Source organism: Enhydra lutris, unplaced genomic scaffold (assembly GCF_002288905.1).
Source record: "Enhydra lutris kenyoni isolate GAN:26980312 unplaced genomic scaffold, ASM228890v2 scaffoldscaffold39, whole genome shotgun sequence".
Lineage (NCBI taxonomy): Eukaryota > Metazoa > Chordata > Mammalia > Carnivora > Mustelidae > Enhydra > Enhydra lutris.
Genome location: NW_019154123.1, coordinates 1,588,951 through 1,602,474, shown reverse-complemented (window position 1 = coordinate 1,602,474; position 13,524 = coordinate 1,588,951). Strand labels below are relative to the sequence as shown.

General features: G+C 35.3%; 1 protein-coding gene across 2 annotated transcripts in view; it reads left to right on the top strand.

The window, feature by feature from the left end:
* The window catches only part of LOC111155186 (C-X9-C motif containing 1), an 85,724-nt gene that overhangs the window by 9,834 nt on the left and 62,366 nt on the right, over positions 1–13,524 (top strand). The gene's annotated exons all lie outside the window — the stretch shown is intronic.

The following is a 13,524-nucleotide window of genomic DNA, read 5'->3' as shown; positions in this document are numbered from 1 at the left end:
ATGAATCCAGATGCAGTTAGAGCCATAGCATTGTTGTGCCCCAAATCCTGGGCTTAAAGGAGGAGAAGGCACTTTCAGGTGCTGAGGTCAGAGAGAACTTTGGGATGGAACAAGTGTTTGATTTTAAGGTGGTAGATTTTGTTAAGAAAATAAGAGGTAGAAAATGGAAAATAAGGACAGAAGATTGAGCTGGAGTTTGACTCTACAGTTACTTGCTGGGTAATGTTGCAAGATTGCTTTGGGTTTTCTGAGCTCCTGCTACTTTGTAATACCTTGTGTGTGATGTTTGTAAAACAATTCCTTCTACCACTTCCTTCCTTCCTTCTTTAAATATTTATTCTGCTGCTTCTGTGTACCATATAAATGTAAGCTGATTTTTTTTTCTTTTTTCTTTCTTTCTTTCTTTTTTTTTTTTTAAGGTAAGGAGTATAACATAACCACCAGGATGGCAGAATGCAGATTTAAGTTGTTGAAATTTTTAAGTTGAAATCATGATGCCGGTGGGACTTGGAAATTGCCAACAGACACTTGAAAATGTGGGCAGAGTAAATTTTGGAGCTGGAAATAATCACTGAGAACATGGCATAATCAGCATCTTTAAAGGTAGAACCTTGTGGGGTTGCTGCAGAAGGACTAGGAGCAGATCTTGGAATTGTTTATGCTTTTCCTAGTATTACGTTTTTTCAGAATATTTTTGAGACTCCTTTAGGATTTGCCTTCAGCCTGTATAGTCCATTCATCTCAATATCCTCATTCTTGGCAAGTTTCTTGTACAGGAAGTGAACTTGAATTTCAGCCAACGTTAGCTAGGGGCAGTCTGGTGAAGGTGGTAGGTGATCATCCTGGGAAATGGAAATGCTCCTCCCCAAGAAAAGTTGTATTATGGAACTGGTTTTCGTGTTAACACACACGGACTCTGAAGGCCATGCCAAGAAAGCCATGAGTGGTGTGAGCAAAGTTTGATTCTTTGAAATAAGTGAATAACCTCTCAGTGTAAAAATAATTCCCCCCACTCCATTACAAAGTGGCACATGTTTTCTGAAGAAATGTTATGAAATATTGTAAGATGAAGGAGAACTGGTGGAATAGAGTGGCCGAAGGCACTGAGGAACATTCATAGATTTGAATATAGTCTACCATGTTCCAGATGTACCATCAGAGAAAAATCAGGTGTGTATTGCTGAGAAGGCATAGGCATACTGTCCCTTATTTCTTTCTCAAATACCTGTTTATTTCTCTCCTAACACTGCTGATTTTCTCTTATGTATCAGTGGGAAATTGTGCTTGTAGGAAAAGATAGTCTCAAAGTTTTACCAAGTAAAGTAAATGTGAAACCTTTTCATTTAAGAAATTATGGCCACGATGGAGATTGCAGCACATTTCTAAAATTGGCATGTCTTCTTGTATAAGTTGATTTCCTGCTTTGGTATACTTTTAGATTTGTTGTCCCTTTTTGGCCTCATCTTGGTTAAAGTAATGTGGGTGGAAGAGGAAGTTTTCACACCTCGCAATCTACAGAATCTGAGGTCCAAGAAATAGGTGCTTTTGGGAAATGGGCACATCTAGTGTGAACTGGGTGGTTATTAACAGTGAAAGCTGATAGGACAAAATAGTTCATATGAAGACTACTCTTGTGAGCTATAGGGTATCTGACCCAGAAGCTTAGCAGAAGTAGGCACATCTACCTCACCGACTTGCTTTCCCTATCTTTTTTCAAGTTTGAGCTTATAAAAAATTAGGTTATTACCAGTTGACCTAATATGTGATGTTTACTTTGTTTGAAGATATTTTTTCAGCCAACTGACAAATGGCTTGTGGTAGGTTTTTTCTTCTTTTAAATAATTTTCAACATGCTAGAAATCAGAGAATCAGAATTCATTTAATGCTCTGATAAAGAAAAAAATCTGAAGGGTGAGGTGTTTTTTTTTGTTCTGGTTTTGTGTGTGTGTGTGTGTTTTTGCCTGTGCTTCTGAAACAGTCTTGACTATCTGAGGGTTATTTCACACTTTGCATAACTTCCGAAGCTTATATAACCTTATTTGCTGAAATCCCTTTAAAGAGGCCACCACCGGCATGTGTGTGGTGTGTCATGGAAGAAGATTCGAGACCTGGGTTACATGATCTTGGCATTGCTGCTTTAGCAGAGACTTGATTTATTTAACCCTGTGGGTCTCCACTTCTTTATACGCAAAATGGAATCAAAGTACCTTCACCTGGGTGGGCTGTTACAGACTGTGGTCGTTCATTGCCTCATCTTGAAGGCCTTATAGCCAGAGGCAGGCTGGAATTTGGGGGTTGGGCGGGGGGAGAATATCTCCTACTACTGATTTTCTTTTCTGGTTTTGTTCGTTCAAGTAGGGCTTGAAGGAACGAATGTGAAAGGAGCACTGATCTTCACTGTCTTAATTTTCCCAGCTTAAGTATCTCTATCACCCACCCACCCCTTCCTCATATTATCATAGCAAGAAAGTACGAGCAAGCTGGCAGAACCCGAGAATCTGATCAAGATCATCCCTATTTTTGTGCTGTTGAAAACTGGAAGCTGCCTAGCTTCCTGGTGTGAAGCACTTATTGGAAATGTAGCAATTGAGAATACTGGTCTTTCTATGTTTTTCCTGATACCATCTGCCTGGAGCCCTTCATTTCTAGGCTCTTGGTAGCTGGTAGAGAGACCTAAAGATAGAAACTGTGGCTGATGAGGATACCGTTGCAAACTTACTGCAAGCATTTTTCTTGTTTTTCTTCCAGAGTAAAAAGTAGCATGGAAATGTCTTCAGGAGTGAATAAATTTAACCAGGAAGTTTAAAAAAAAAAAAAAAAGTGGCATTTTCTAAACAAGAATCAAATTCGTTAAATTAGAATATTCTCACTATTGTAAAGGCATACCTTGCCCTTCCAATGTCACTTCTTTCCAATGAAAGATTCTGTAATACTCTGATCTGCTTTACTGTTATCTTTGTGGATTCATAGCAACTGCTGTTGTCAGTAGACTTACAATCTAATCTACTCCCACCATACTGCAAGAACTTGTGAGCCCCCAAGCAAAATCTGAGCTAACAAATTCAGCCAGTGAAAAAGGTGAAAATTGACTTTCAGGTGATGATAGAATGTTGAGAAGTTAGAGCTTTGGAAATTTTCTTTGGTGGTGTTATCCTGATTCTTTATCTCAGTATAAATTCATATGACTATATAGTAGCAAACTCTCAAAATTTGATTTTTTTTTTTGCAGGTTCTTATACAAATGTATAACATATATGCATCACATTGACTTCGAGAGAATCATTCTGAATTTTATAAATAAAAAGGATAATTTTATAATTGCTGAAGATAGCTTTGTAATATGTATAAAATTATAATTAATATTCAGTGGTTGATGTGCTATCAAATGAGAGCATCTTTAGCAGAATTTATTTATATATTTTTATTTCTGATTTAACACCAAGAATTTGGAAAATCTAAATATTCATGTGATTCTGTAATTGTTTTTGTTTGTTTGTTTTGCCCTAGGAGGTTTTAGAAGACTGTTCAGAAGGAATTTTTGCAAGCCATTTAAAACATATGTTTAAATAGGAATTATAACCTAGAATTCATAAATAGGTAAATTTCTGTTATAATTTCTTAAGGAAAAATAGCTTAATATTACACAACTATGCCCATTTAAGGAACTGATTTAAAAAATTAGTGCTTTTGTTATCTGAGACCACTGCAAAGTTTCTAGAACAAAAGATACTCATCAGGACACAATATTAATAAGTTGTATAGTTTAAAATTATATAAGTGAAAGGAAGAGAACATTTTGAAATTGATTTTATAAACTAGGTCAGTGGATTACAGTGTTTCCTCTACTCCTCATTAATTATCATGTTAATAACTGATGCCTCCTAAAGTGTGTGCTGCAGACCAGGAGGAAAGAAGTATGTGGAGATAGTCTCCTGTTTCATTATTTCCCTTCAAGTACACATCAGCTTTCCACTCCACAGGAAGTCTCACAGGCATCGGAAATTCACCATGTCCACAGCTGAAGTCCTCTCTCACCTGGTGTTTCTCATGCGTTCCCTGTGTCAGTGAGTGGTCACAGCGTTTCCCTGGGAGCCAGAAAAACTGGCAGCCTTCTTTGAATCCTCTTTTCCTTAGTCCCTGCAGGCCCTGTTATCCTGTAGGGCCTCCCTCGAAGCTGCCTTTTTTTCCTCCATCCATATTTCCAGTGCCTTCTATAAGCTCACTGTCCTTTTTCCCATCTGACAGCAGCTCTGGCAAAGCTAAGGAGAAAGAGGGGCATAAATAAATAGTTTAGGCCAGGTTTCAGTAAACCAGGGTCCAGGCAAAATTTAGTAAGGTCTGTAAGCTATGAATGGTTAGTTACATTTTCAAAGGGTGGTTTAAAAAGGCATATACATGACAGATAGTTTGTAGCCTACAAAACTTTATTCACAAGTCTCGTCCTTAACTAGAAATAGTTTGTTGAACCCTGGCATAGGCAGTGAAAATTCGGATACAACTATAGGTGTGGTAAAGAGGAAAAAAATCATGTGAATATCTTCATATCATTATTTGGAAAATTTGACGAAATGGATAGTTTCCTTGTGAAATATAAATTTGCTAAAACTGTAACTAAAAAATAAAAAGCCCTTAGAAAACAGAATTGGTAGGTAAAACTCTGTGTCTCTCTCACTCACAGACTGCAAGACCTAGGTGCTAACAGCTGGTGTACCTGTCAAGAATTCGAGCAGAGACCATCGGTCATGTGACTGTGGTAGCTAGTTGGGCAAGTCTGAAATGTAGGGCTGGCCAAGCTATGGGGAAGAATGGCTATCAGCATTAGAACCCTTGGTTCTGAGCTGAAGCCACAGTTTGCAGAAGGCATTCTTTAGGAAAATCTTAGTTCTGTTCTTCAGGCTTTTGAAGGCAGCTGTGCTCCCCACTATACCACCAACGCTGTTCTTCAGGCTTTTGAGACCCACCCAGGTTAGCTAGGAAAATCTAGTTTACTTAAAGTCAACTGATTATAGACTTTAATCACATCTGCCAAGTACCTTCCCAGCAAAACCCGGATTAGTGTTTGTTTAAATAACTGGAGAGGATAGCCTAGCCAAGTTGATTCCTAAAACTGATAGTCACAGGTAGTTTCTACCAAACTTTAAAGGAACTGTTAATCTTTATTTTATACAGAGTGTTTAGAGAATACAAGGGGAGAGTTAGGTCCCTAGTTTATCATTTAAATAATGTAACTGTTACACCAAAGCAACTCAGAGGAAAATCATAGGCCAATCTCAACAGGAAGATCACTATAAAAATTCTAAATGGAATTTGAGCATCCAAGACCGAGGTGCTGTTAGTTTATACTTAAACCATTTTTCTAAAGGACCTAGCCAGTAAGCATTTAAGAAGAAAGAGCAGAGCTGTCCCTGTGATTGTCCACATAGAAATTAGAAGACTATGGCCAATTTACTAGAATTAATGAGAAGTAAGATTGTGTTGGCTATAAGGACAATAAAAAATTTAAGTGAAACTAGCAACAAATAATTACATGTTACTTAACCCTTACTAGTAGAAATAAATCTAGTAAAAGATGAATAATATCTTTAAGGAGAAAATTACAGAACTTTTTATCTACTTAATTATTTAAAAGTTACATGTTAAAATCACCCACTATGAGTGCAGTTATTTATCCTGTTTTAAAGCTAATATAAATTGAGGTAAAATATGCAGTGAAATCTATAGGTTGTAAGTTGTGATACGTGTCTACAACTGACCGAATCAAGACCTCCCCCAGAGAGTATCCTCCTCAACTCCCATAGATAACCAGTGTTCTATTCTTTATCACCACAGTTTTTTATGTTCTAGAATCTTGTAGTATTTACTCTTGGACCTGGCTTCTTGTTCTCAACAGTTTTTAAGTTCCACCCATATTGAGTGTATCAGCAGTTATTGTATTGCTGAGTAGTATTCAGCTGGGCATTTAGGTTGTTTCCAATTTTTGGCTAGTGTGAATGCTTCCATAAACAGACTTATACAAGTCATTTTCTGGAAATGTGTTGTTATTGACGATAGGTGAATGAATACCTAGGAGTGGAAAGTAGGTTGGGTGTATATTTAACTATAACTTAACAATTAGTTTTCCAAAGAAGTTTCTCTTCACACTCTTACCAGCAATATATGAAAGTTCCAGTTGCTCCACGTTCTGACATTTGGTGTTGTCAGTATTTTTAATTTTAGTCATTCTTGTGGGTGTGAAATGGTATAATGGGGTTCATTTGCATTTTCTTAATGACTGATGATTTTGAACACCTGTTCATTTACATATTTACAATTTGTATATATTTTTGAGGAATCCATTCACCCCTTTTGTCCCTTTTTTATTGGGTTTTTTATTTGGTTGTTTGTATTTTTGTTATTGATCCATAGGAATTCTTTATATATGCTAAATTCAAGTCCTTTGTCAAATAAGTCTATGTATCTACATATATAGATATAGAACTGTACCTATTTCTGTATTTATCTGTGTCTGTATCTGTCTATCTACTGTGAACGCTTTCTTCTGGCTTGCCGTTTAATTTTCTTCATGGTGTTTTTCGATGAACAGGTTTTATATTTGATGAAATTAAATTTATCTTTTTCTCTTCTGTTTAGTGTCTTTGTGTCTTCTTAAAAAAAACTTTTTCTACTCTGAGGAATTGAAGTTTTGTTTGGTTTAATAGTTTTAGTTTTCATATTTAGGTTTATAATCTGGCAAATTAGTTTTTGTGGGTACTGTGAAGTAGATCAGAAGGTTTAGGCTGATTTCCCCCCCCACCTCCATTTTTATCCAGGTCTACCACCATTTGTTGAAAATGCTTTTATTGGGTGCCTCAGTGGCTCAGTCAGGTACACGTCTGCTTTCAGCTCAGGTCATGATCCCAGAGTCCTGGGATCAAGTCCCTCATTGGGCTCCCTGCTCAGTGAGGAGTCTCCTTTTCTCTCTCTCTATCCTTCCTCTTTGCTCACACTCTCAAATAAATAACTAAAATATTAGGAAAAAATGCTTTTGTTTCTTCAGTAACCTTGGTGAAAATATGTCGAAATAAAGTGACTATATAAGTGGGAACATTTCTGGACTCTGTTTTGTTACATGAATCTATTTGTTTATCCTAATTATACCTGTACTACACCACCTTGATTGCTGTAGCTTTGTAGTGAGACTTGGAATCACCTGAAATCAGGTATGTAAGTCATCCAGATTTGTTCTTCTGTTTTACTGTTTTGGTTATTCTAAGTCCTTTACTCTTAGATGTTTTTAATCTTTTTAAAATTACAACTTTATTTTGAAATAGTGTAACACATAAAGCTGCAAAACATGGCAGTTTTCATGTTCCTTTTCTCCAGTTTTTCCTAATGATACTGTCTCTCATAACCTTAATATAGGTCTTCAGTGAGTATGCTACTGCCTTCAAAGGGGCAAAAATTGTTAATGGAGGGAGAAAATAATCTTGATCTTTCAATATATGAAGTACTGTTATACGTGCAGCATATAAATAAAGAGACAATGTGTCTGTGGTATTAACATTTCATGGGGGGCATTAGGAAAAAAACCTATAAAGGCTCTACTATAGTAAAAATGGAAAAAAATTGGGACACACAGCTCTAAATTATACATAAGGAAACCAGGAATTGGCATTGGTATGCTAATTCAGGTACATACCTTAGTTGAATTTTATCAAATTTTACATGAGTGTGTGTTTATGGTATTTTTATTGCTGGTGAATAGTTAGGTAGCCATGATCACAGCATTCAGAAGTCTTCAATCAGCACAAAGGAATCCGCTGTTTGCTTTTAATCGTCCTACTGCTTCTTTAGCTCTGAACTACTGGGAACCAGTAATCCATTACTCCAGTTTTGTCACTTTAAGAATGTTATATAAATGGAATCATACAATATGTAGCCCTTTGAGATGGTCTTTTTTTTTCATTCAATTTAATGCGCTTGAGATCCATCTAAGTTCCTGCCATTGTTGGATGTCAGTAATCCATTCTGTTTTATTGCTGAATAATATTCTGTTGTCTTGATGAACTGTTACTCACTTACCTGTTGAAGTACTTTTGGGTTAATTCCATGTTTTGGCTTTTACGGGTAAAGCCACAGTGAACATCTGCCCACAGGTTTTTGTGGGAACATATTTTCATTTCTTGGGATAAATCCTGATGAGTGTTTTGCTGGGTCACATGGCAACTGTATGTTTAACTTGATAAGAAACTGCCTGATTATCTTCCAGAGTGCCTGTACCATTTAATGTTCCTACTGCGAATGTCTGAGAGATCCAGTTACTCTGTATCCTTGTTCGCACTTAGTATTACTACTTTTTTTCTTTTAGCCATCTTAATAGGTCTTTAATGATAACTTTTGTAACTTTATTTTGGATTTCCCTAATGACTAATGATACTAAGCATCTCTTCATGTGTTTATTTGCTATCCTTATATCTTTTCGTATAGTGTCTGTTCAAGTCTTTTGCCCATTTCTAAATCGATTGTTTTCTTACTGCTGGAGTTTAAAGAAGTCTGTATGTATTTTGGATGCAAGTCCTTTTTCAGATATGGAATTTGTGAATAATCTTTCCCACTATGTGACTTGTCTTTATCTTCCTAAGAGCAGTTTCTGTGAAAGCTTTTAATTTGGATGAAGTTTAAATTTATTGATTTTTTTTTTTTTTTTTTTTTTTTTTTTTGTTTTTGTGTTTTTTTTTTTTTTTTATAATGTTTTTATTTTTTGATTTTTTTTTTTTTTTTTTTTTCTTTTATGGATCATGAGTTTGGTGTTATATATAAGAACTCTTAACTCTGGGTCATGAAGATTTTCTTCTGTGATTTCTTATTCAAGTTTTTTTCCTTGACCTTTTTATTTTGAAATAATTTAGAGACTCACAGGAAGTTGTGAAAAATATTGTATAGAGTCCTACATGCCCTTTGTGCTGCTTTCCCTCAGTGGTGGCCTCTTGTATAACTGTAGCACAATACCAAAAGCAGGAAACTGAAGTTGGTATAATACTATTGCCTAGACTATAGGCCTCTTCAGTTTTCACCAGTTTTTATATACATGCATATGTATGTGTATAGTCCTATAGAATTTTACTCCATGTTCCAGTTCTTACAAGGAAAACATTCAGTGTTTTACCATTAAGTGTGGTATAGGATTTTTTAGCTATAGGATTTTTGCAAACAGTCTGTAGGTTGAAGAAGTTCCTTTCTGTTCCTAGTTTATTGAAAGTTTTGTTTGTTTTTAATGAATGGTATTATCAAATGTTTTTTCTGCTTTAATTGATGTGATCATGTGGTTTTCTTTTTTTAGACTGTTAATATGATAGATCACCTTGATTAATTTTCAAATAATGAGCCAACCTTGTGTCTTGGAATAAACCCAACTAGATGTGGTGTATTTTTCTTTTTCTATATTGCTGGATTCAATTTGCTAATATTTTATTGAGAATTTTTGAATCTATAATCATGAGGAATATTGCTTTTTTTGTTTGTTTGTTTTTTAATATTGTCTTTGCTTTTGGTATCAGAGTAAGGCTGGTCTCATAAAATAGTGCTAGGAAGAGACTATAGAATTGGTGCTATTTGTTCAGTAAGTATTTCATAGACTTTGTCAATGAAACCATCTGGGCCGGTTTTATTGATTTTTCTAAAATAGCAACAACAAAAACAGTATGATTATCTCATTTGTTTCCCTGTTGTCAATTTTTCTGATTTCTGCTCTTGTTTTTATTTTATTTGCTTGTTTTAGGTTCTTTTTGTCCTTTTTCTGATTTTGTCAGATGGAACCATAGATTAGTAGTTTGAGACTTTCTTCTTAAAGGTATACATTTATTGCAACAAATTTCCCTACAAGCACTGCTCTAGCTTTGTCTTAGAGTTTTAGTAAATTTTGTTTTTATTTTCATTCAGGTCATTATGTTCTTCTCCTCTCCTCATACTTTTTGATCTATGAATTATTTAGAAGAGTGCTGTTTAGTTTCCAGGTTTTAGGAGACTTTCCTGTGACATTTTGTTTTTGGTATCTAGTTGATTTCATTATGGTCAGAGAAAATACACTTTCAATTTGTTGATACTCCATTTGATTTATCTAGTGTTCTAAATTTTTCTAATGGTTCTTATAAAGATTACACTGTATGTACATAGTTAGTACAGTCTTCCAGGGTGAACATTTTATCATTTAAGTGAAATATAATCTTGCTATCACCAAAGCTGCTTTATCATCTCCCCATTATGGTATAGTCATCCTTACTATTACCTCTATATACATTGTTAATGCTAGGATTTTTTTTGCTTCTGTCAAAAATAACATTTAAAACTCAAGAATAGTTTATTTACCTTTCTGTTGCCTTTTCTTCATTTCTGTTGTTCTGAGTTTCCTCTTGTTATCCTATCCTTCCTGTTTGAATAACTTCCTTTAGCCATTCCTTGAAAATAGGTCTGCTGGCTAGAAATTACCTTAGCTTCCCTTCATCTGAGTAGTCTTTATTTCATCCTCAATCCTAAAGACCGTTTAATGGATATAGAATTATTGACCGTTCTTTTCTGTAATACTTGAAAATACCATGCAGTTCCTTCTGGTGTCTGTGGTTTTGATGAGAAATCCTTTGTCTTTTGTTCTCCTGTATTTCTCTCTGATGCTGTGAAGATTTCTCGTTGCCTTTCATTTTCAGAAGTTTGATTATGATGTGTCTAGCTGTGTGTTTCTTTGGGTTTTTAACTGTTTTCCTTAAATTAATAGGTTTATGTCTTTTGCCTCATCTGGGAAGCTTTTAGCCATTATGTCTTCAAATAAATTTTTGTTTCTGCATTTTTCCTTTTTTTCTGAGCCTCTGGTAGAATAAGTGATGGATTTCTTTTTTTCTTTTTTTGGCTCTGCAGGTCCCTGAGCCCTTTTGTTCACTTTATAAAAAGCTTTTTTTTTTTTTTTTTTTTAATGATGTCATCTCCATTTGATTTTTGTATATTAATCTTACATCTGGAAATCTTGCTGAACTCACTGATTAGTTCTAATAGCTTTTTTATAGTTTCTGTTGGATTTTCTAGATCAATGACCATATTACCTTTGAATAACTACAGTTTTATTTCTTTTCAATCCAGAAGCCTTTTATTTTTCTTACTGTATTACACTGTCTAGAACATCAAGGAAAATGTTAAATGGAAGTGGCAAAAGCAGACTTGTTTACCTTGTTCCCTATCGTTGGGGAAAACATTTGGTGTTTCACTGATAAATAATAGTGGGTTTTTTTCTATAGCTGTTAGTTATCGTGTTGAGGAAGTTTCCTTCTGTTTCTACTTTACTGGAAGATTTTATTAGGAATAGATTTTGGATTTTTATCAGGTGTATTTTCTGTGTCTATTGTGATAACCATGTGTTTTTCCTTTTTTTAGCTTTTTAATCTGATGAATTATATTTATCAGTTTTTGAATGTTAAGTAAATCTTGCAGTCCTGGGATCTTATTTAGTCATGAAGTATTATCCTTTTTTATATTATTAGATTTAATTTGCTAATCTTTCATTAAGATTTTTGCATCTCTGTTGATGAGATATTGGATTGTAGTTTTCTCCTAATGTCTTTGCCTGCTTTTGGTATCAGGGTAATGCTGGCTGTCTTTAATTTTCTATTAGCATTTGTATGGAATTGGTATTTCTTTTTTAAATGTTTGGTCAAATTCATGTGAGGCTCCCTATGTCTGGAATTTTTTTATGGGAGAAAGCTTTTAACTACAGATTCAATTTCTTTAATAGATACAGGGCTATAGTGGACATTCCTTCTTAGATTGCTCCATCTCAAGACCTACCTGCTACACTGTGAAAAATCAGCCCACATGGAGAAGTCATGTATGGGTGCTCTAGTTTACAGTTCTCACTGAGCCCATTCATCAGCCATTTCAGCCCAGAGGTTAAATGGTAGGTGAAGAAAGAAGTCATCTTGGAAGTAGATCCTCCAGCCTCAGCTTTTGTAGCTGTTGAAGTCAGTGCCAGTCATTTAACTCTTCTAGAAGAGGCCTCAGATAACTATGAGGCTGAGAAGGGTCAATTCTGGTTACCTTTCTGAAGTACTGGCCTGTTGGATCTCTATGCATAACAATATGTTTTATGCCACTAAGTGTGTTGATGGCTTGTTGCACAACAGAAGGGTGTGGCTTCATTTCAGTAGGACTGGGATAGAGTTTTCAGTCCCTACATATCTGAAAATATCTATACTCTTAATTGGCTTTGGAATCCTTGGATATAAAGAAATTCACTCTCAGAGCTTTGAAGTTATTTCTCCATCGTCTTCATGTATCAAAGTCTTGCCAGTGAAACGATATAAATCTGATTCTCATTCCTCTGGGGGTAACGTTTTCTCCCTTTTGAAGCTTTTGGGATTTTTGACCTTCAGGTATTTCTCTACAGTGCACGTAGGTAATCTGTAATCCATTTCTGTCTGAGGACTCCTGTCTTTATATTTACTTCAGTGTATTTCTTATACTTTAAATTCTTTTTTTTTTTTTACTCTTCTAAGTCTCCAAGATTTGAATATTTCTTGATTAATTACAGTTGGTTTCCCCCTTTCACCATGTTGTCCCACCAAATTTAGGTGATTCTTGGCTGTTTTGTTGTTGTTGATTTTGTTTGCTTTTTAAGATGCCCTTTTACGCGCTCTGCAAATACTCTCCGTTCATGGCTGCCTATACCAAAGGTTGTTGGGAATTGCGTAGTACCAGGAAAAGTTTAGGGGTTCTGGTCTTCCTATGTGTCACTAGATACTTGGAAATGTCCTGATCCTTTGGGGATAAATACATGTTATTTACTACTTTTACCCATGGTCTAAAGGCAGCAAGAAGAGGTGACCCACTTGGTCCTGCTGAGGCTTCTCAACTAACAGTGCTTTGCTTTCCTTCAGGAAGTCCCTTCCCATTTTTGTCCCTTCAGTGCATGGAGCAATACCCACTTTTGGAATCAATTTTTTTCTGGGGAGAAACTCCTGAGTATATGATTACCTCCTTTAATCTGATCTCATCTGCCTCTTGTTTTTAAAGAGATTCCTGATTATTTTGGTTTCTCTGAGGACATCTATCCCTTTGTTTTTCAGGACTCTACGAATTTAAGGAGCTGATAGAACCCTGGAGTAGGTGCTCTGTCTCCTCTTTTAGTCTAATTGTGGTCATTTTGTTTAAAATGCACAGAAGGTTCATGTGCTGTTTTTACATGCACATGTAGTTCTTTTTCTTCTGCCAGTTCTTTCTTTCTTAGGCTACTCTTACTACTGGATTGAGAAACTACTTGTGTGTCTCATAATCTTGGATTTGTTCATCTATCCTTGAATCTCAGTATTGATAAAAATCCTCTTTTTTTGGGTTATGTTAAGGGAAATTATAATGCTTTAGTTTATGACCTTTTGACAAGGTTGCATAGAATGTTATCAAATAAAAGTGTTGCAGTGTAGCTTGTAGAAATTTTTAGGAACCTATTGCTTGTGTTTTTTTTTTTTTTTTAAGATTTTATTTATTTATTTGACAGAGATCACAGGC